This window comes from Oreochromis niloticus, linkage group LG3 (assembly GCF_001858045.2).
Source record: "Oreochromis niloticus isolate F11D_XX linkage group LG3, O_niloticus_UMD_NMBU, whole genome shotgun sequence".
Taxonomy (NCBI): domain Eukaryota; kingdom Metazoa; phylum Chordata; class Actinopteri; order Cichliformes; family Cichlidae; genus Oreochromis; species Oreochromis niloticus.
The window spans coordinates 49,425,439-49,449,290 of NC_031967.2; the positions used below are offsets into that span (position 1 = coordinate 49,425,439).

Sequence of the window (23,852 nt, forward strand, 5' to 3'; positions counted from 1 at the left end):
TATTTTCCATGATGAAAATATGTAAAAATTGTGTTTTCTGTTCTGTGTCCTGTTCTTTTTCTTATCTTATGCTCAGTGGGTGAGAGTTCCACATTCTGGGAGCCACAGTGGCAAAAGCTCTGTCTCCCTTAGTTCTCAGCTTTGTATGATGAATGACAAGTAGACCCCGGTCACATGACGTAAGAGACTTGCTAGGAACATTAGGCTGTTGAAGTTCGATGATGTAGGCAGGAGCTTGACCATGAAGCGCTCTGTAAGTCAGTACCAGAATCTTGAAGTGGACTCTGAATTCGACGGGGAGCCAATCCAGCTGTATTAGCAACTGTGTAACATGTGAGTACTTCGATGTTTTGGTCAGTAGTCTTGTTGCAGCGCTCCAGGGAGTTTTTGTTTAAACATGTAAACAGTGAATTACAGTCTTGATGAAACTAAAGCATGAATGACAATCTCCAGTTCAGTGCGAGATATAATGGGCTTTAATTTGAAAATGTTTCATGAGTGATAAAAGCAGGACCGAACCAAAGATTTGACGTGAAACATCCTGACAGGGGATTTCTTTAAATCACCCTGCCGTTCTTTCTTTAGCCAAGACTCCTGAGTTTAGAAAACACAAACACTGCAGTTCTTTCACTCGCGAGGGCAGTCATGAACACAGGATCTGCGCCCATTGACTGTCCGCGTCCTTTATTTATACTTTTCTGTGTGAGTGTGTGTGTGTGTGTATGTGTGTGTGTGTACAAAGGTAACAACGTCATTTAGAGCAGCGGGTTTTTCCCCTTCTCTTCATTTGCATGTTCTCGTAAAAGAGCTGAGCTTGGTCTTCTCTACATCTAAATGTTCAGAACAACAGGATGCGGTTAGTATCTGCATAAGTTCAGCACACAAGTTACTAGGTAAAGAGTCATGTAGAAATGTGCTTAATGATAATCAGTGTTGGGACTAACGCGTTATTAAGTAACGCGTTACAGTAACTACGTTATTATTGTGGTAACGAGCACGGTAACTAGTTATTATGCCAAAACCAGGAACGCGTTACTCGTTACTGGGATTTAGATAGGCTCGTTACTCGTTACTTCGTGTGGTGGATATCGCGGAGCTTCCACAGATTCAGTAACATTAGCAAGTGGTGGAAGCCAGCAGGTGGATGAAGGAAAAGGGAGGCAAGAGGAGAGACCCGAAGCGGCCGCCGGTCCGCCTGTCAGGTGAACTGAACTTCAGGTAAGAAGTTATGACCTGCAGTCTATCGGAGTCAGATATAAACCAAGTTTAGGTGGAGTTTATTTTCGGTATGCTGACATTTTCGTACTGCGTGCTAGCTAGCATGACGGAGTTTCTATACAGCTGGGTGGGTGCTATGTTACTGATGTTGAACTTTATTTTGTTCATATGGTTAATTATTAGAGTTGCCAACCGTCCTGTAAAAAACAGAATCGTCTCGTATTCAGAGAAAATATTACGCGTTTCGTACTGAGGTGAAAAGGAACACAGTTTGTCCCGGACTTCAGCTACAATGAAAAAGACACAAAGCTGCAGTTATTCTGTGTTTACCCTGCACAGCTGCCTCTTCTTCTCTCATTCTCTCCTGTTTCTTCTTCAATCATGAAACTGATCAATGATCAGCTGATCGGCTTTTCTCTCTTGTTTATTTATCGCCCACTTTGCGCCAGAAAGAGGAAACCAGCGGATGTCGCGTTAAACAACAGCAGCACGTTTAAGCTTGATCAGCTGTTGTTAGAATTTATTTAATATTAATTTCTAGTATCAGCTGATGTTTGCTGGAGCCACAGCTGTAAAGCTGCTGGTCATGATATCGGTTTGGTTATCTGGTGAGAGGGAAACATGCAGATGAAACCAGGAGATGTCCTTACTGAATCATCAGAGCTGAACAGGTGATGGAGAAACAGGTTTACCTGTTAGGTGACATGAATGAGTTGAAGGGAAGTTATGAACTGTTTCTGAGAGACAAGTAACACCAGGATCCTTTTCTGTGTAGCTGACAGCTGGTAACTGTGCAGGGGCGGGTCTAGCAAAGTGTTGCCAGGGGGCCAGGTAGGGCATTAACAGGGAAAGGGGGGGACAAGGAAATACTTCTTTATTATTCTCATTTAAAATGTCTCGCTTTAAAAAAAAATAATTATCTGAGTCTTACAACAAACAATTGATAGATTGATACATATATACCATCAGAACAGTGTACATCACTGTCACAACAGTGTTTATTTTCATTCAAAGGCTTTATGATTTTTCCTATAATGGTGGGCCGGTCTCTAGTCAAAATGCCCGGGACGATTTTTTTGTCCCAGTCCAGCTCTGTATGCAGTTCATCTGCAGTCTGGTGTTACCTACATCTTCCTATTCAGAAGGCAGAATTTCCAAGTTCTGAGTACAATCAAAAGCACCACGACTGCAGTTTTTGTGTTGGATGTAAAAAGCAGGCTAGAATCATGGCGGCGGTCAACGACGGTCCAGGCGTGGGATTTCTCTCATGGAAATGTGCACATTATTTTTTCCTTTCTGTTGGTAGGTGGCACAGTGCACTTGTGGCAAGTAAGCAAGATAGAAGACTGACAATCTTGCTGGGTATCCAGTTACAGAAGCAACACATTAACAAGAGAATTCTGAGTAAAACCAAAGTTACTTTCCCTAGTAACTAGTTACTTTGAAAGTAACGAGTAACTTGAAGTAACTGAGTTACTTTTTTAGAGAAGTAACTAGTAATGTAACTAAGTTACTAATTTAAAGTAACTTACCCAACACTGATGATAATACATTTCATGTAGCTGATCACATATATACCATATTCTCTTAACATTCCGCCCTGTTTATCAGAGAAATGAAATGTACAATAAGCAACTACTTATCTTCCACATTCTCAGTTACTACATCATAAGTTACACTTCATCTTCATGAAATAAATAGGAAAAGAAGTCTTCATGATCTTCATAGATTTCAGTATATCTGCGTATGCTGTGAATGACAAACTTATCATCTGTGAAATTACAGCTTCGAACAAAGAATAACATAAGTAAAGAAAAGCAAAATAAAATCAAGAAAAATTCAATGACCATCAACAGTCTCTTTAAAACTTGTTAAAGTTCAGGGCTTCTTCCTGGATCAGGATGACGATGTTGTTGTTGTTGTTGTTGTTGTTGGCATCAGCTGGGATCCTGTAAGGGTGAGCTTTGTAGTCAAGGTAACCAGGAGGCTTCCCCTTCACATTGTTGCACATAGGTCCATCACACCTGCACCTGGCTGCCCTAAAGTTGATCGGATAGAGGGTGGAGTGCAGGCTTACCCAACGGGGGCCCAATCGCACTACCCCCCTCACCCCCGAAGCAACCAAACGTAGGTGAGGCCTTCCTAATGTGCTTCCTCCTTAGTGATGGGGCTTCCCGGGACCTCAACCTTTTTGCAGTGGCTCTGATGTATCCAGGAGGGTCTCTCTGCAATTTTACAGGCTGTGGGTGTTGTCAATAACACTTGGTTTCAACCTGCAAGAGACTGGAGAGCCTTACGGCAGTTTATTGTTCAAAACAACCTGTTCTAATTCAAAGGTTGTGGGTTCACACGATTTCCTGTTTTTGCATTAGTTAGTTTTTGGAGACTAATCGAACTCTCTTCCTAACTTTCCATATAGCAACAATAAGTGTCCAGCATTCGAGAGTTGTCTCACATGTGTGAGATAAGACAAAGTTGCTTATTATTCTTTTTTTAAATTTTTTTTTTAAATTGAAGTCACTGCGTGAGGTACTTAGATGATCAGAGTGTGCCCTAAAACAACGTCAGCTGACTTTTTTACTGCCTCTGCTGCAGCTGCACAGGCCTACAAACAACAGAGTCTAATTTGCAGGAAGGAATGCAAGCGGACCAAATGCCTGTGTTAAAACTGCACCTCATGTAACCTGCACCTCCATCTACATGTAAGTAGAAAGGCTATTTTCAAGTTACTGAATGCTTCTTCTGATTTCTTTTCTATGTAGATGCAAGACTTCATTTTGACTTAAGGCATTTAGGTCATTCCTTTTTCCTTTCTTTTTTTTTTTTTTTTTTTAAGAACTCATACATCTTACATATTTCAAACTTTTAAGTTAAGGAAAAAACTTTGCATTACTTACAGCTCATAACTCACAGCTCTAAAACTCGTCATTGTTAAATCATGTGCCTAATCATTATATGTCACTGTGATCCACAAGTATGATCACAAATTTGTTTTCCAAACTTACAAAACAAACAAACAAAAACAAAAACAAATTGCCTATGGCACCAAGGCTTTGTGTTCATATTAATTGAGTGTAAGCTGCTTTCTTCATTGCAAGTATTTGTTACATTTAATTCATGCATCTTATCACTGAGTTCTAAATTCAAACTATCTCACTTCTGATTCATTTCAAAACGAATTTCACATGTAACAATTTGTATGTGTGTTTTCTATTCATTAAGGTAATGACAATTATTTTCTTTCATTATTCTTACCTTTTCTAATGTTTACCTCTTTGTTATGCTGTGGTGGACATGCCTAAACAATTCATGAGTTCAGGCTTCAACTTTCAATCCAATTATATCCTATATTCTCGCAGTCAAACTCGTCCAGCTTCATCTCTCACTGGTCCTCTCTGCACAATGTCCTGTTCGGGCTTCAAAGCTCCAGCAAACACAGTCTATTTCTTCTCTTCTTCTTCTCCAGTCTTCTCTTCCAAAATTACTCCAAGCATGGCAAATATGACACTCAATGTCCAGTGCTCTTCCACAATTCTTTATCCCACTGTTCAACTGCCCAGCCTGTATTTTCACAGTACATGTTGCATTACTCTTACATGCTGCTGCTGGTTGTCAGTCGTCATCAGTGTTAATGGATCCGGGGCACTGTCGTTTGCCTGCTGTATTCAAGTCCACGATGTTCTGTCGGTCTTCATCAGGCGATTAACTGTCCTTTGAACTTCTTCTCAGTTTAGGGACAAAGTGAGAGATCAAGCTGCACAATTTCGAGCCAAAGACTGGCTTATTTTCTCCCAATTCTGTTAATCTGCTCTTCTGCTGCTGAACTCAAGGTTCCAATGTTGAGAGAGTCCACCTGTATTGACACACTAAAGCATATAATTAGTATTATATTCATTTTTCTTAAAGGCTTCATTTGCTTCATGGGCCTCATCTGTCTCTCTGTGTTCTTTCTTTACACCCTCAGTTCCCATATATGGGCATGCAAAGTTCCTGTTCACTATTTCCTGTCGCTGCAGCCCCGGTACACAGAGCCATATTTCCTGTTCTTCAAACTAATCTAACTCTTTTGTTTTTTCTTTGTATTTATAGTCTACAGGCCCTCTTTTATTCTACTAAATCTTAGTCTAAAAACAATACACCTTCAGTTCACTCACACACATTTAACCCGAGCTCTTTCACACATCCAAACAATTAACCAAGTGTATATGCTTATGTGTTTTTGAACTGAGAGAAAAAGACACTCAACCTCTCATACCATCACTCATGCATTTCTTGAATTAAAAGCACTTTTAAACTTTAGCACATCCTACTTTTCATCACACAAGAAATATATTTCACACACACCTTTAAATGTTCTAACCTCTTTCAGACGCCATAAATCGTCTCACACACTGCCTTTTCTCTCTCAAACTTTCATTTTCCACTCACTCAGACAAATCATGCAGAGTCACTCAACTCAAATACTGACAGCATTCACACGGTTAAAATCACTCGAAATACGCTTTCATACGAGTATCTTGGACATGCCTTCCATGATCAGAAAGAGCAAGTCAAAGAAAAAGAAAAAGAAAACTGAAACCTCTCATCATCCTCACGGCTTCTCATTTGCATTCTCACACACACACCGTCTAAAAATAGAATCAGCAGCCAGTGCACTGTTGTGTTGTCACAAACCTGTAGCTTTAGCTGTTGTATTCAGGGCTTGACTTATTATTTGTTAGTATAGGTTTGCTCTTCATCTCAAGAAAGTCTCATCTAGGCTAACAGGTTTACAGACAGGTCAGGTGTCTCTATGCACTTGATTAGATTTGGTATTCTCCTTATTTTTTCATCGCATATATCATTGTACTGAGTTTGAGCAAACCTTAAGCTTGAATCAGACTACTTTTAACAATTATCCACCTCACATCATAACTGACTGAGGTGTCTCTTATTATTTAATATTATGTCATTATTAATGTTATTATTGTTTTGGTCTTCCTTTTTTATAACAGCAATAGTATATTACAATACACTACTTTACTACTTTACTATTAATATACAATAGTATATTAGTTTATATTTTATTATGTATCCATCACGGGTCTGTGTGAACCTGCAGCTTCACACCTTCCCAAGCTGGAGACATTTGCATTTTCACACTCTTTCTTTGGCTGAACAATGACACAGCCTTAATATACGTTATGCATTTCTCTTTCTTATTTGATATATTTTCGTGTGAATTATCTGGTTTCATTCATTCTATTCATTCTGGGTATGGTTGTCTACCCAATTTTGTATCATTTGGTAACACCAATTTACAGGTTGCTATGCTTCCTATTATTAGTTTGAATATAGTAGAGATAAGCTCTAATTTAATTTAAGTTAACCTTAATTTAACCTTTTGTTTATTCCACTTCATTCCTCTTGTATTTATATATATATTCAGTTGGGTCTGTATCCAACTCTTTTTAAACTTCTACCTTGATCTCTAATTTTACACTTGATGAGGGATTATTATTTCCTCCTGATATGGGTGAATGTATAGTGGGACATTTTGTTGTCTTAGGAATTCTTCATCTACAAGCACTGATTTGTCCGGCGCCTGGACATTTCTTTTCTAAACACTGCTCGTCAGCAGTGAGTTTTGTGGGCTGATTCCCCATTATCACAGAACTGCAAAGCTTTCTCTGGTACTAAACTCAGGGGTGGTTGCTGACACGCCCTTCTACCTTTCCCCTTTATCACCAGTACTTGAGCTTATGCGGGATACACAAAGAAAACAATAAAACAAACAATGGAAGTAGTTCAGCAGCGTATTGTGCTTCCAAACACATACACATAAAACACATATACATACAAACACATAGACATTTGCGCGCTAATTTGTCACGAAGTAATTCCGGCTACTTCTGAAACCTGTCTAAACACAGTTCCTTGTGGCGAACTTAAACCTTATTTGTCACGAGGTATTTGACGGCTACCTCTAGAACCAGTCTAAACTTAGTTCCTTCCGGCGAACTCAACCTATTTCACGTGCTTCTTTGAAGTAATTCCGGCTACTTCCAACCTTTGCGCATTTCCTGAAGTAATTCCGGCTACTTCTAACCTATTTTGCGCATTTCCTGAAGTAATTCCGGCTACTTCTAACCTATTTTGCGCATTCTTCTAAACCCTTCCGGCGGTTTAAAACCAAAAAGTGTTTTCTCACCCTCAGTCGTCTTTTGCTGGTTGTTCAGGTCATCTGGATCCCAACGTCGTGGACCAGTACTAAATCACCGGCCTGGACCCGAATTCAACGTTCCAGGACTCTCACCTCTACCTGGAGAGGGCTGTCGACAGACTTCGGTGCTGGTTTACCCACGGTGTCAGGATGCAGAAGTCAGACCTTATTGGAGTCACAGAAATGAGTCTGCTGTTTCCATCTCTAGGTTCGAAGGACCAATTTAAATGACAGGGGATTTCTTTAAATCACCCTGCCGTTCTTTCTTTAGCCAAGACTCCTGAGTTTAGAAAACACAAACACTGCAGTTCTTTCACTCGCGAGGGCAGTCATGAACACAGGATCTGCGCCCATTGACTGTCCGCGTCCTTTATTTATACTTTTCTGTGTGAGTGTGTGTGTGTGTGTATGTGTGTGTGTGTACAAAGGTAACAACGTCATTTAGAGCAGCGGGTTTTTCCCCTTCTCTTCATTTGCATGTTCTCGTAAAAGAGCTGAGCTTGGTCTTCTCTACATCTAAATGTTCAGAACAACAGGATGCGGTTAGTATCTGCATAAGTTCAGCACACAAGTTACTAGGTAAAGAGTCATGTAGAAATGTGCTTAATGATAATACATTTCATGTAGCTGATCACATATATACCATATTCTCTTAACACATCCAAAGTGAGAGCCGGGTGAAAAATTACCTGTAGTTTCCTGATAGATGATTTCACAAATGTTGCAAGAGGACCAAGAGCATTCATTATCTTAGGTACATGTCTGTCAGGAGCACATACAAGGACTTTAGTCTTTCCTTCGTTAAGCTGGAGGAAGTCGTCAGCCATCCAAACTTTAACGGATTCTAAGCACTCATTCAAAATCTGCAGCTTAGAAACATCTTGGGACTTGAAAGAAATGTATAACTCAATATCGTCAGCATAGCAGTGGTAGCAAATGTCCTCAAAGGGGCTCAAAATATGCTGGAGGGGAAGTAGATATATTAAGAACAATAAGGGCCCCAGCACAGAGACTTGTGGCACCATAGGACAGGGACATGAAGGATGACCTGTACTTAGAAACTGCCACAAAAAAGTAACGTTCATACAGATATGAAAAGAACCACTCTAAGACAGATCCAGTTACACCAACTCAGTATTTCAGCCTTTAAAGTAGGATGTGATGGTTAACGGTGTCAAAGACCGATGTGAGATCAAACATCAGCAGAACAGAACATTTTCCTGCATCGTTTTGCATCAAAATGTCGCTGGAGACCCTAAGAAGAGCTGTTTCAGAAGAATGGGTTCTACGAAAGCCAGACTGAAATTTGTTAAGAATATTATGTTTCTCTAAAACTGCTGTGAGTTGCTTAGCCACAACCTTTTCTAAAATCTTAGCAGTAAGCGGTAGTTTTGAAACTGGCCTGTAACTGCTAGTAAGAGAAGGGTCTAACTTGGGTTTTTTTTAAAAAGGGGGTGTATGGCAGCATTTTTAAAATAGGCAGGGAATTTACCAGATGGCAGTGAGGTGTTAATTAAGGTGAGAAGACAGGGACCAATAGTCTGGAAGACATTTTTGAATAACGATGTAGGTAAAATGTCAAGTGTACAGGAGGATGCTTTCATTGAGTTAACTGTTTTTACCAGCTCGGGCAGTGAAGTTAGTAGAAAATGTTTTAAAAGCTGGAGTAGGAACTGACAAAGCAGATGCTGATGGAGAATGTTTTTTTCTTAAATTACTAATTTTATCTATAAAGCAGGTGGAACAGGAGTAATAATATCGGTAATGGTGTCAAATAACACCTTAGGATTACCTCTGCTCTTTGCAACCAGGTGAGAAACATAGGCAGCCCTCGCATCTCTATTTGCATTTTTAAAAGAAACTACCAGAGCCTTTAAGTAAAGGAGATGAACATTTAAATGAGTTTTCTTCCACAATCGCTCAGCTTTACGACAATCACGTTTTAAGCAGCGAATACTGCCATTAAGCCAGTTTGAGGACTTAGAAACAGAAGCTGGTCTCATTTTAACCAAACATATTTCATTCAAAATGGAAAGACAGAGCTTATTAAATAGATCTGTTAATAAATCAACATCATTATGAAGGAATAGATTTAAATTGAAAGCATCCGAGAAAGTCTTGATCCATGCTCAATCTGGCAAAGCGGATGGGACAACACAGAAGAGCTACCTCGTCAGGCCAGGACTCTGCAGTCTTTTTACACCTACAGGCCAGTGGACACTCTTTCAATGATGAGGATGTACACATCCTGGACAGGGAGGAACGCTGGTTTGAGCGCAGAGTCAAGGAGGCCATTTACGTGAAAAGGGAAAGACCATCTCTGAATCGAAGAGGGGGCCTAAGGGTACATATTTCACCATCTTACAATACTGTGATTGCAGCCATTCCCCAACTCTCTGTGAATGGTACTCATGGCCATTGATCAATAGTCTTTGATCAGTGGGTTTTGGTCAGTGGTTGTTGATCAATGGTCATGGGAATTTGCATAATTATGATTAAGGAACTGACCTCACAGCCCATTGTTCCTTCAGTGGGCTGGTTTCATTCATTATGCAAATGTACTGTTTATAAGATTGGGGAAACCTGCAGTCAGCTGAGACTGAAGAAGTCACTTGGATGAGAGACGAAACGGTTCTCCCACAAAACGCTACGTCCAGATGAACAGAATCAACTTTTGGACATCCGTGAAAGTCTCTGCTGTGGGGGAATTTACTATGTGCAAAATAATCGTCCGGCGAACTGGAGACAGAGGCTCGTGAAAAGACAAGTCAAAAAGAATACAGTAATGATTAGAGTTAAAAATATCCTCAGAACAAATAAAATCAATATTAAAACCCAGAGTCAAAACAAGGTCCAGTCTGTCCTTTGCTATGCATGGGGCCTGACACTACAAAGTACAAAATGTAAATATGTAAAGGTTTAATATTAATTTTAAATTCAAAATTAAATTACATTAAAAATCAATTCTCATTTCACAATGTATGTGCCAATATGCTACAAATAAAGATTCTGTATATGGAAGAGACAGTTATGAAGCCCTGCAGAACTGAACCACTCTGCAGAGAGATGTGCGAATTACACACCGAGAGGAAATACACCACTAAGCTGCAAAGCTTGGTTCATGTGGTGGCAAATGATTTTGAAAAATGTTAATTCCTCTGTTTTGGCTGTTGACATTCATTTGGTGACTTATGGAATGCGGTTTACTGTCTATGAGATGAATGAGAAGTAAGATAATTGCTAGCATGTTTAGTACATTTATCAACTGTGATGAGTTAAAGACTGAACTTTCTCTGCCATCAGTGACTGCTGATGGTAAGTAAAACCTTGTATTAGAGAAATCCTTAAATACTAGGGCTGCAAAGCATGATGAGACAAGAAAGTCATAATGGTGCCCATTGTTGGGTCTGTGCTTCAGCAGGCCTGCTAGTTCAGAGACACATCACCCATGAATAAAGAAAGACAACAACATAAACTTGCTAGCAAGGCAAGGCTGACCGCAACCAAGCTCTTGGAGCTGAACGCTCCTCACCTGTCTCCTAGCCAACTTCAAAGAAACAGCCTTCCATGCAGTCTTTTTATTGAATACAGTGAATACAAGCACCACCCATCGTAAAACCCCCTGTGGTGTGTCAGGCCCTGTATGTGTGTGTATGCATGTGCGAGAATGTGTGTGTGTGTGTGTGTGTGTAGGCGTGTGCACGTGAGTGAGTGTTTGTGAATGTGGGTTTTTCTGTGTGACTTCCTGCTCTCAAAAGGGTCATCTCTCCTACCCTGTATGTGGCTTAACCCCTCTTTAACAGTCTAACCACACGCAAGCACAGGTAAGGTCATAAATGGCAGGAAGTAAAACATCCTCACTAAATAAGAAAACAGAACCCTCACATAGGATGTGCCTATATTTAAACACTATAGCCTCCCCCACAATCAATAGAAACAGAAGAATGTCTTTGATCACATAGTTTGAACTAAGACTTACAATTTAAGTACAATAATGGCAACATTTAACAATTTGACTCCAACAGCCATGAAGGACGAAGCCTGGTCTTACTGTCAGGCTGTTCACCACTTAATCTCCTGCTTGGAAATAGAAAAGAAAAAATTCAGTACATGAATGTGTTACAGGGCAAGGCAACAAATAAATGTGGACAAGAAAGCACAGTATAAATGCTTCAAATCCAAAAAATACATTATCAACACAGCAATGTTCAGCACTTCGTGTGAGGTAGAGGCTGGCATGAAACAGCTTGATTTTTTAAACTCTTTTCTTTGTTATGTATAAACTATATAAAATAAAGTATACATGTGAAGTGTTTATGTAAACAGTTATGGCTGTACTGATGTACCAGCATTAGTTAAATATGAACACATATGAACATGTATTATTTAACAAAAGTGTTAAGTAATACAATACTAATGCAGTTTCTTTAGCTACTTTGTTGATGATTGACAGTCTGTGGAAGAGCACTCATTATTATGTAATGAAGGATAAACTTTCCTCTCCTGCAATCTAGTGGCTACTCTTGGTATTGCAACATACTGCAGGTACCCCACCCCCGAAGTGGCCCGAGCGAGCCACAGGGTCCAGGCCAGGCTCCAGTTTATTGCACTTTTTTGCAATTTATGTAAGTGCTATGCACTTAATTCAATTCAATTCAATTCAATTCAATTTTATTTATATAGCTCCAAATCACAACAAAAGTCGCCTCAAGGCGCTTTATATTGTACAGTAGATCGCACAATAATAAATACAGAGAAAAACCCAACAATCATATGACCCCCTATGAGCAAGCACTTTGGCGACAGTGGGAAGGAAAAACTCCCTTTTAACAGGAAGAAACCTCCGGCAGAACCAGGCTCAGGGAGAGGCGGCCATCTGCTGCGACCGGTTGGGGTGAAAGAAGGAAAACAGGATAAAGACATGCTGTGGACGAGAGACAGAGATTAATAACAGATATGATTCGATGCAGAGAGGTCTATTAACACATAGTGAGTGAGAAAGGTGACTGGAAAGGAAAAACTCAATGTATCATGGGAATCCCCGGCAGCCTACGTCTATTGCAGCATAACTAAGGGAGGATTCAGGGTCACCTGGTCCAGCATTACTATATGCTTTAGCAAAAAGGAAAGTTTTAAGGCTAATCTTGAAAGTAGAGATAGTGTCTGTCTCCCGAATCCAAACTGGAAGCTGGTTCCACAGAAGAGGGGCCTGAAAACTGAAGGCTCTGCCTCCCATTCTACTTTTAAATACTCTAGGAACAGCAAGTAGGCCTGCAGAGCGAGAGCGAAGTGCTCTAATAGGGTGATATGGTACTACAAGGTCTTTAAGATAAGATGGGGCCTGATTATTTAAGACCTTGTATGTGAGGAGCAGGATTTTGAATTCAATTCTGGATTTAACAGGAAGCCAATGAAGGGAAGCCAAAACAGGAGAAATATGCTCTCTCTTTCTAGTCCCTGTCAGGACTCTTGCTGCAGCATTTTGGATTAGCTGAAGACTTTTATTCCTATTTATTCCTGGTTTTGTTTATCCCTTCTTTGTGTTTAGTGATCTTAGTTCCTTCCTTTGTATTTATTATTATTTATTATTCTTAGCCTTTGTTTAGCCTCGGTTCCCATGTTTTCTCTGTGCCTGTCCTGGTTCCACGTCTCATGTCTAGTCACCCTTGTGCGTATGTTCCCTGTGTTCCAGAGTCAGTCATGTCTCAGTGTGAAGCCCGTGTTTCTGAATCTGTGTCTTTTCATATGTGTCATGCTTCCTGTTTTACTTTGATAGTCCATGTCCTTTGTCTATGTATTCTGCGTTGCTTCTATTGTCTTGTTAGGTCTGATTTGTCCCTGCGGTGTTCCACCTGTTTCCCTTCCTCCCATTATCCTGCATGTGCTTTTAAAGCCCTGTGTTTCTCTCAGTTAGTTGTCATGTCATACTCTCACTATGCTGTGTTTCTTCCCTCCGTGTTCAAGTAACTCTAGTTCTCAGTTCCTGGTTTGTTTTCTAGTGTTTTGCCGAGGCATTCAAACTTTTTGACCCTGAAGCATTTCTCTGATTCCAATTTATCTAGTCATTTTCGTTCCAGTCATTTAGAGTTGGTAGCCTTTTGAAGAGTCTATCATCATCTTGTCTCATTGAGCAACCTGGTTACTATTATTACATTTTATAGCATTTAATATTATATAAAATTGCAACCTACAGTGTTCACTCCAGCTCCACAGAAAATTATTACAACATTGGATTTTTTTTTCTTTTTTTTCCTTTTTTTGCTTGTCAGTCACTTCATTAGGTAGTTGTTCAACTGCTCATTACTGTGTACATAGTTCATGTATACATGAACTATGTTTAAATAGCAGAATGCATTACTTCATGCTTTCTGTCTTATCTGTCTTTTGGCTGAAAGAGCTTCAGTAACTTCGGTGATTCGCCGAGTGCCCTGAGTATCACCAGAAGAGGTTTAAAATGTTCACTAATTCTGTGATATATCTCAGCATTTTATATATTTAACCTTTATTTTTACAAGTAATCACACTGATACTCAGTGTCGCCTTTACAATAGAGAAATCAGAAAATAACAGAAAAAAAAATTTGCCGTCTTATTAAAAACAAGAACAAGTTCCTAGTGACGCACATACTACACCAAAACTGAGAATGTGAACATAGGAAACCAGCCTACAAGTTGCACCAAACAGAGTCTGAAATGGTTTCATGTTCCGCCCACCGATAGTGAACTGAAACAGGGAGGCTTGACTTGACACAGAAGCCACTCAGCTTCTCTGGATTACTGTGTTGCAACGTCCTAGAAATATTTAATGTTCAAATTTATTTATTAGCAAGAAGATACCTCTGCTCATTGCTGTTACACTTCAGTTTACTCTGCAGTCTTTAGTCGGCAGCAAGACAACATGGACGTCAGAGCTCTGTGCATTAGGCTGTGTGAGTACTTTCTCATTTCCACTTCACCGTATGACATTTTTCGTTTTACCTAAAGATACAGTAACCAAATCCATTTTTTCAGTTATAAGATGTGATGATACGTTCACTCGTAGCTTTAAAAGTCAAAAAGAAAATATGAAACTTTGTTGTGTCTCTTCAGTGATGACCATTGTGATTCTGCTTGGTGTACAGGATCAGAAAATTGGTGCGTGCATGCTATTTTCTCATCTATATAAAAATTATTAAACATTTTGGAGGAAAGAGCAATTCAGAAGAAAAGTTGTTGTTTCTTGTTCTTTTGTGATTTTAGTGTAACGTGTCCTGTGATGATTAATTATCATATGAAGTATGATACACTTAAAAAAAAAACGTCCTTTTACTCTGTCATTGCGGCAGTATAGTGCAGCAGTTTTTGTAATAAAATTCTAAACTGACTCTTTCTTTATACTTTGTTTCAGATGCAGTTTCTCTTCGTGTTGTTCCAAACAGATTGCAGTTCCTTGAATATGAATCAGTAACATTTTACTGTGAAGGAGTCGATTATTGTGAAGTTGTGCATAAATTTAAAGGGAAAATAAAATCATGTAACAGAACTAACGTGAAGACACCAACAGGATCATCCTGCAAGATGAAAACTCTTTATACAGACGACAGTGGAGAGTACTGGTATGCGACTGAAGGAGGAATAAGAAGTAACATTATCAACATTTGTGTCACTAGTACGTTTGAAGAAAAATAAAGAAAGAACAACAGTGTTTGATAAATATTGAGTATAATTTAATATTGCTTCCTATTTAATTCATTATATTAAATAAATGTCAAATGCTTGTAATTTCAGATGGTCTTGTGATCCTGGAGAGTCCTGCTGTTCCTGTGTTAATGGAAGAAACTGTGACTCTGAGCTGCAGAAACAAAACTGCTTCCTCCAACTTTACAGCTGATTTCTACAAAGATGGAGGTCACATCTGTAGAAGCTCCACAGGAAACATGACCATCCACGGAGTTTCAAAATCAGATGAAGGACTTTACAAGTGTAACATCTCAGGAGCTGGAGAATCACCAGAGAGCTCGCTGAATATCACAGGTGAAACAAAGACAAACGAAAGTGAAGCAAAACTGTTGAGCCTGACACATAACTATTTAAATGTGTCAGCCTGAACAAACACTGAATAGTTGAAAATGAAGATTTGGATTTTTTTCTCTTAAATCAACTCTTCTCTCTTTTCAAACTGTCATTTAGACTCTCAAAATGTGAATTCATCTACTAATCCAGACAGTCACAAAGAGGCAGGTCCTTCCTCCTCTGCTGCCACACCTTGGATCACTGCCACCATTTTATTTATTTTTCTCCTGGTCGTGGCCATTGGACTGTATCATTTTAGCAAAGGTTAGTGTGACAGAGGTAATGAAAATACTGAAAAATTGTCTTTTCATGCAAAACTTTGGATTCATTGCTTTTTTTTTTTTTTTTGCTGTGCTCATGTGCTGTTAAACCAAAAATGTATGTTTTCTTAGCAACAGTAATCTGGAATCAAGGCACCTTAAATATTGTGACATGGAAAAATTAAAAGTAATAACTGCATTTCACATATAATACTTGAAAAAATATCTTGTTCATTTTTCGGAACGTAGATGGTTAAGGCACGACTGAAGCTCAAACAGGTCAGAACAGAGATACTGTGTTAATATTTTCTGTTTATTGTTATTGTTCAGTTATTTTTCATAACAAATACTTTCTCTACCTTATATTTTAGAAATTATTTTTAGTCAGAAGCTGAAATAATTATTATAATGATAATATTTAGCAGATTATTCTCAGCCCAAGAGATGTATTGTCTGATTAGGTTAGGCATTGTTTGAAATCAGCGTGCCTGTTTTACACTACAGTAACATCTATTTACTCTAAGACGTAGTTTATCAATGTTTTAGTGTTTTAATGTTTTGTGTTTCCGTGTCCATAGAGGCCAGTAGAGTGAATGCAGGTAGAGCAACATGTGCTGCTGTAAGAAAAAACAAGAAGAAGAAAGGTATGTTTCTGAGTTTTCAACCACATCTATGAATATAGTAAAAAAAGCAAACATGGATTATTGTTATTGATATTAATGTGGTTATTCATGTTCTCACTCTTACCGTTTCTCTCTGATGGAAGAAGATGCACTGTCGTCTACACCCATTTACTACAGCTTTGTCCCGAGTGACACTCAACCACAAGGTAAGAGTCACTGTAATTAAAAGTCATTTAATAGTGACACTATTATTACGCAAACAGCAGAAATATCACCAAGTATTTGAAACAATCTAAGGTAAATAAGTGTTTTATTACATAAAAAATGGGCTTCAAACAAATGTAATTTTATTATAGGACAACATATTCAAGACTTCCCTAATACCTTAAATTAAAACCACTGAATATAGAGATTAGCAATCCTTGGTCATTGTCACTGATATTACTGTGGTCATCTATTCTTTCACTCTCACTGTTTCTCTCCATCAGATGGACTGTCCAGTAGACCTATTTACAGCTTAGCCCAGGGTGACACTCAACCACAAAGTAAGACTCATTGTGATTAAAAGCCATAATGTTATTATGGTTTCCTATCTTTTCACTCCCATTGTTTCTTTCGGTTTCATTCTATTAGATGAAGATGAACTGTCTTCTAGAACCTTTTACTACAGTTTAGCCCAGGGTGACACTCAACCACAAGGTGAGACTCACTGTGATTAAAAGCCATTTAATAATGATGCTTAGATTAAGCAACAACAGAAACATCACCTAACAAGTGTTTTATTATATAAAAATATGGGTTACCAACTAATTTATTTCCATCTATTATCAAAGCAGAGTCAGAACCCACTACAAAGATCCCCTCACCAGGTATAAACCAACCCATAGCAGAGGATCCCTTTTATTCTCCAATACAGATGGTAAGACTGGGGGCAGCTATGCCTTATGTGTTGCATTCAGATAATATGTGATGAAGATGAATAAATGGGATGAATGGGTTTCATAGTGTGGACACTCCAATGCTAACTCCAGTGTTATAATATAGATATACAGTGGTGTGAATAAGTGTTGGCCCCATCCTGATTTCCTAGTGTTTTGCATTTTCATAATAACATGTTTCAGAAATATCAAACACATTTTAATAATAGACAAAGATAACTCGAGTAAATACAAAATGCGGTTTTTAATTAACAATTCCATTGATTGAGGGAGAAAAGTTATACAAACCTACCTGGTCCTGTGTGAAAAATGATTACTCTTTTTGTTAAATCATGAATTAACTGTGATTAATCACATTGTTTGGAAAGCTGGGAAAGTTCAGTTTCACTAACAGTTCTCAGGCCTGATTACTGGCAGACCTGTTGAATCAAGAAATCACTTAAACAGAACCTGTCTGACAAAGTGAATCTACTTAAAATATATCAAAACAACAACATCATCATCAACTAAAGAAACACCTGAGAAACAATGTCACTGAAATCTATCAGTCTTGAAAGGGTAACAAAGCCATTTCTAATGTTTTGGCACTCTAATGAACCACGGTGACAGCCATTATTATACAAATGGAAAAATCCTGGAAGAGTGGTGAATCTTCCCAGGAGTTACTGGTCTACCAAAATTACTCCAAGAGGACATCAACGAATCATCCAGGAAGTCACAAAATAACTCAAAGAACAACATTAAAGAACCACAGGCCTCACGTTTCAGTTAAGGTCGGAGTTCACGATTCAACAATAAGAAAGAGACTGGTTAAAAATGATGGAAGAATTCAAAGAGAAAACCACTTCTGAACAAAAAGAACAAAGGCATGTCTCACATTTGCCAAAAACATCTTCAAGATCCCCAAGACTTTTAGGAAAATATTCGTGGACTGACAAAACAAAAGTGTTAAGAGAAAACTCAGGAGGCAAGAAAAACAGACTCAGCGCTTTTTACATGTACATGGGCGGTGCCCCGACACAGTCTCCACACAGCGACGTGTATGAGACGAGTCACGGAGGATTCGTGCCGGGGCATTCCCTTGTTCTTTATTATATAGTCAGACAGCTTGCATTCCATTCTTGGGTGGAGCATACAAAGAGAAACAACTCCGTATATGTAAACTGAAGATATGTGAGTTCGTTGGCCATATCAGGGTTTGTCCAGCAGCTTCCTCATGCAGTGATTACACTAATGTCACACACACACTAAGTTTAAATGAAGCTAAACACTATAAGAGTACAAACACTTTAAAAACAGTAATACAAATTTCCTTTAACAAAAAGTTCTTTTGGAAGGTTTGAGTCACATTACATAACATGTAATAAACTTTACATATAATAAAACCTACAGCATTTCAGAAAAGAAACATCATAGCAACTGTAAAATATGGTGGTAGTAGTATGATGGTCTGGGGCTGTTTTCCTGTTTCAGGACCTCTACCAAAACATCCTGAAGGAGTATGTACAGTATGGTCATCTGTTTGTGACCTCCAGCAAAGCAGACTTGCGTTTTACAGCAGGACAATGCAAAACACTCTAGCAAGTCCAAATGAAGATTTTGGAGTGACCCAGTCAAAGTCCTGACCTCAATACTGACCTAAACTGATTTGCTGTTGCATGACCTTAAAAAGGCACAATATCATGTAGATTTGTATTTTTTTTTCACCCTTAAAATGAACACCTGTATTTAGGAACAGCATTTTGTGTTTACTTGTGTTATCTAGCTCTAATATTTAAATTTCTTTGATCTGAAACATTCAGGTGTAACAAAAATACAAAAAAAAAACCAACTAAAAATTCTGGAAGAGTGCAAACACTATTTCACATCACTGTATATAGCTTATATACTCACTCCCAAACTTGTGTTAAATAATGCTGCCATGAAAAAACACGTATGTAGAAAAAAAATCCTTGATACAGTACAGAGTACAAGAAAAATATACATTACATCAAAAGTGATAATACACGTTTGGCAACTACTCGTTGAAGTTAAAATTGGTTTACAATGTACAGAATACAAAAATTGTTTCTATGTTTTTTGTTTGTTTTAGTTAATGTTTTTTTTCTATACCATTCTATCTTGCAGGTTGCAGAGTGAACTGATTGAAGACATAATCACATCTCAGTGAGAGATTTTGTAATTGAAAATTTTTCATTTGGTTTTGGTTTCCATGTTTATAAATCGTGATAACTTTTGTCTAGTTAGTTAGACAAATCTGGCTGCCAGACGCACATGTTTATAAGTAGATATGAGGCTGAGTGCTAATAAAAGCACCTGACTTGACCTGTCTGTTGTCTTTGATGTGTATGAATGCTCTTTACAAGAAAAGAGTCATTACAGCTTGTAACACACACACTCACTGTGGTCAACCACTGATCTAAAACTGTTGCATTACATTTGTTCCCCAAACAGACGCATCACCTTCTGGGTGAGCCTAACAAGCATGTCTCTAACTGAAATATGGTCTAGTACAAGATAAAATACAGTGTTGTACAAAAAATACTTTACTTTACTTTAATAAATTTAAACAGGATTTGCGTTTTACATGTCACACCCATAGACCTGCTGACTCACTTAAACAGAACTCATCTGATAAAGTGAAATACACTACAAGATCTCAACAAGTAATGATAGACTAGGAAAAAAAAGTAGGACACTCAAAGTAACAAAGTCATTGAAATCAAAATAAAGATTTTGGAGTGGTCTAGTCAAACTTTGGACCTAAATCTGTTTGAAATGCTTGACATAACATTAAACAAACCATTTATGCTTGAAACCCCTCCAGTGTGGTAAAAAAAAAAATGCTGCTTAAAGGATTTTGCAAACAAGAGTGGGCCAATTTCTTTTTTTGCATAGGGCCAGGTAGGTTTGGATATTTCCATTAATAATCTAATCATCTTTTAAAAACTACATTTTTGTACTTACTTTGGTTATTTTTGTGTTTTTCAAACAGATTCATCACAGCCCTACCATAATGTTTACCTCATCTTGCAGACTGTGTTCATCAATATGATGGTGGCTCTGCTGCTGCTGCTGGCTCTACTTTACTATGGGAAAGTTGGATCTACAAAAAATAACTCATGTTCAACATCATGTAATTGTAACTGTCATTAAATCAAAGATGGCGGTGTGCTTTGATGCAGTGATTTTCTGCTCTTCACGTTCGTTGCTTTGTTTTCTATATTTTCTACATGTACAGTGGCTTGCAAAAGCATTTGACCCCCTTGAATTTTTCCACATTTTGTCACACGGGAAAGACCAATACAAAGTGGTGTACACGTGAGAAGTGGAACGAAAATCATACATGATTCCAAACATTGTTTTACAAATAAATAACTGAAAAGTGGGGTGTGTGTAATTATTCAGCCACTGAGTCAATACTTTGTAGAACCACCTTTTGCTGCAATTACAGCTGCCAGTCTTTTAGGGTTTGTCTCTACCAGCTTTGCACATCTACAGACTGAAATCCTTGCCCATTCTTCTTTGCAAAACAGCTCCAGCTCAGTCAGATTAGATGGACAGCGTTTGTGAACAACAGTTTTCAGATCTTGCCTCCCGATCTTACTGTACACAGCCGTGTATGTACTGTACATATAGAAACCACTTAACCTTGACACACAGACAGAAAGATGAAAACAAACACAGAGAACAAGAAGTGGTTGTGTCTCTGTAGTCTGTACTTCCTGTCTTATGTTGCCAGTGCCGAGTGTTTAATTGATTTTCTTTTATTCTGTGTTCCCTTCCTCCTTTTTCAATTTCTTGTATTTAGTTTATGCATGTGTGTATGTCTCCATATGATGAAAAAAAGGAGAGACTCTGAGAATGTAAACTGAACATGACACAACAGCTCGTACATGTGATTTTATCAAGAAATATATTAAAGAAAAATTCATCCCGACTTCTTAGACAGTTGTTCATATCTTCTCACTTGTTTCTCTGACAGTTTCTTCTGAATCTCTTTCATTTCTTTGTCTCTCTCAAGTGTTTAATAATTTGTTCCTTGTCTTTTTCTAGCTTTCCCTTTCTTTCTGTTATTTGGATTATAATGTTCTCCGTTTCCTCCATTAGTTTTTCTGTCATCTTTAACAGTTCTTCATGTACTTCTGTTCTCTTTTCCAGGTTAGTTTTTTTATCTCCACGCTTCTGCATTTTTTTCTCTTTGTCAAGTAATGGGGTTTCTTTCTCTTTTTTCACGGCCTCTTTCATCTCTGTCTTGTCCTCCTGCTGTAGTGTGATGAGTTTTTCTCTCTGGTTCTTCAGAGATGTCTTCTGCTCATTGAGTTTTTTAATGGTTTGTCTGACATGTTCTAAGTCTTCATCCTTGTTCTGCAACTCCTCTTCAAGTCTTTTCTTTTCCTCACATTCTTTCTGTAATTTTTCCTCCATCTCTGTTTGATTTTCATCCTCATCATCTTTGCTGATTTCTGTGTGATAAAATTGCAGGAAAAAAATATTTGGAAAATAAGGACAACATATTAGTCATTTTTATGTGTTCACATGTGTTGACAGTATTAATTTACTATACCAGTAATCAAATATAAATGGAAATAAACAGTCTGAAGCATTACTATAGAGACTGACACTATGGTTACCACCCTACAACAATGTAGAGTCTTTTGAGAAGGACTGACTTTCAGATGTATTTCAAAATTCAGTGAAAATAGATTTTCAGAAATCACTAATGAACGATATTTAAAAAATAACATTAGATGTACTGAAACTGCTACGTGTGAATCAGAGAGGTTTGGCCAATTTTATTCAAAACCACATCTATCTGTTCGTGCATATCTAATTTTCACATTTAATTTTCTTTCACTGCTTGGTTTATATGAGTAAACGAGTGCAAACATGACATTTTGGTCACAATTCCTACAACAAGGATAAAGCACAAAAAGTTTTAATTTATATTGTATCTATAACTATAATTTTACAGTGGGTGATTTCCTCAAATATTTTTACCTTTGCCCCCAAAATGTCTCAGTCACACTAGAGGAAAACAATAGGAAGGCAACTTGTGGAATTTCTACACACTCAGCAGGTGGTTGTGGCAACCAGTTGCTCTTCTAGAGGTTGAGGGTGCTCTATGCTCCACTTTGATCACAAGGCAATTGCACAGGTTGCTAATAGGATGCAATATGCCAACAAATAATCACAGCGTGACTTGAACTAAGTCTAGTTACTCTCCGACAGATGGGCAATCACTTGCCAATAATTGACACTTAGTTTGTAAATGCAGACAGAGAGTCAAGCTATCCACTGTTTTCCCTGGAGCACCTTTAACATAACTGTTTGTGTCATTTTTATTTGAATCACGTTTGTACTACTTAAGGCAGTGACACTAAAACAAGACATTAAAAAAGTCTGATAATAATTTGAGGTTGGGGTTAAAAGTACAATAAAGTTTGAACTTACTGGTTTTCTTTTGTCCCCATTTCCATATTAGGATTACTGCTGTCCCGACGGTTATTAAACAAACAGCCAAGTTGATGATAATGTGAACAGCAGTATTAGACTGAACCATAGAGAGATCACCTGTGAATATAAAGAGACATAATTTGCCAGATTCTACTTTCTGTAACTGAAAATTAACGTGAGTGATACAAAAAGCATTTCTACCTGAAACATGGATGTGTGCCTCTTTGATTTGACTGATATTCTTCTGTTGAACTTTGCAGGTGAAGCTGTAGCTCTGTCCTTTCTCCACAGTCACTTTACTGCTGACAGTATAGAGCCCATCAGAACCTCTGACATTCTTTGTAGGTTCAACAGAAATAGGTTTTCCCTCACTGTCCACCCACAACATCTGAGGCTCTGGATACCAGCCATTAGATTTACACTCTAACACCATTTCATTTTTGCCATTGGTGAGTTCTATGACTGGTGAGGAAGCTGAGCCTGCAAAGAAAGACAAAATATTGAAATGTAGTTGCCAATATATATATATGTAAAATAGTTAGAGTCGGCCTAAATTTCTCTCTTATTGACCTTAACTCAAATTGTCCTTGTAAACTTATAGAGAGGCACAATGCTATGTGACATCAACTGCGCCAATCTAACTGGTCAAAATTTTAATAATCTTACTTATTTATTCCATTTTCTTTTTTCAAACTTCCTGTATATAGCCTGAAATTAACTTGTACCTATCCAAGTAGTTCTTTGTCAAATCAGCTTTCCTCTGGTTCATCTTGGTAAAAGGGCCTCCTTGGCTGAAGTGTTTTTCTCACGGGGCCAGATACCCCTCGGTTGGCAAAAAGCCCATTTAGTGGGTGCACAAATCCCCTGTGATTCTAAGTACTTTTGTTTTTTGTTATGTATCTCTCTTATTTGTCCAGTTGCACTGCTTAATAACCCAGCTGCTCCATGTGCTACACTGGTCAGGTTGTGTGCCCTGATGGCCAGAAAACCAGAATGCCAATGACTCTGTAGTCATTCCCTCTTGTCAGTTCATGTCAATATGCTCAGTCCACATATCTGTCAAGGAAGTATTTTCTAGCCCAAGTAAGAGCTATTTTGGTTAC

General features: G+C 38.2%; 1 long non-coding RNA gene across 1 annotated transcript; it reads left to right on the plus strand.

The window, feature by feature from the left end:
• The first annotated feature begins 15,598 nt into the window (after positions 1-15,598).
• LOC106096984 (uncharacterized) lies at positions 15,599-17,053 on the plus strand. The gene is made up of 5 exons (XR_001223321.3): positions 15,599-15,735; positions 16,310-16,375; positions 16,498-16,560; positions 16,843-16,899; positions 16,988-17,053. It is a non-coding gene; the product is annotated as an uncharacterized LOC106096984 (long non-coding RNA).
• Positions 17,054-23,852: the final 6,799 nt, after the last annotated feature.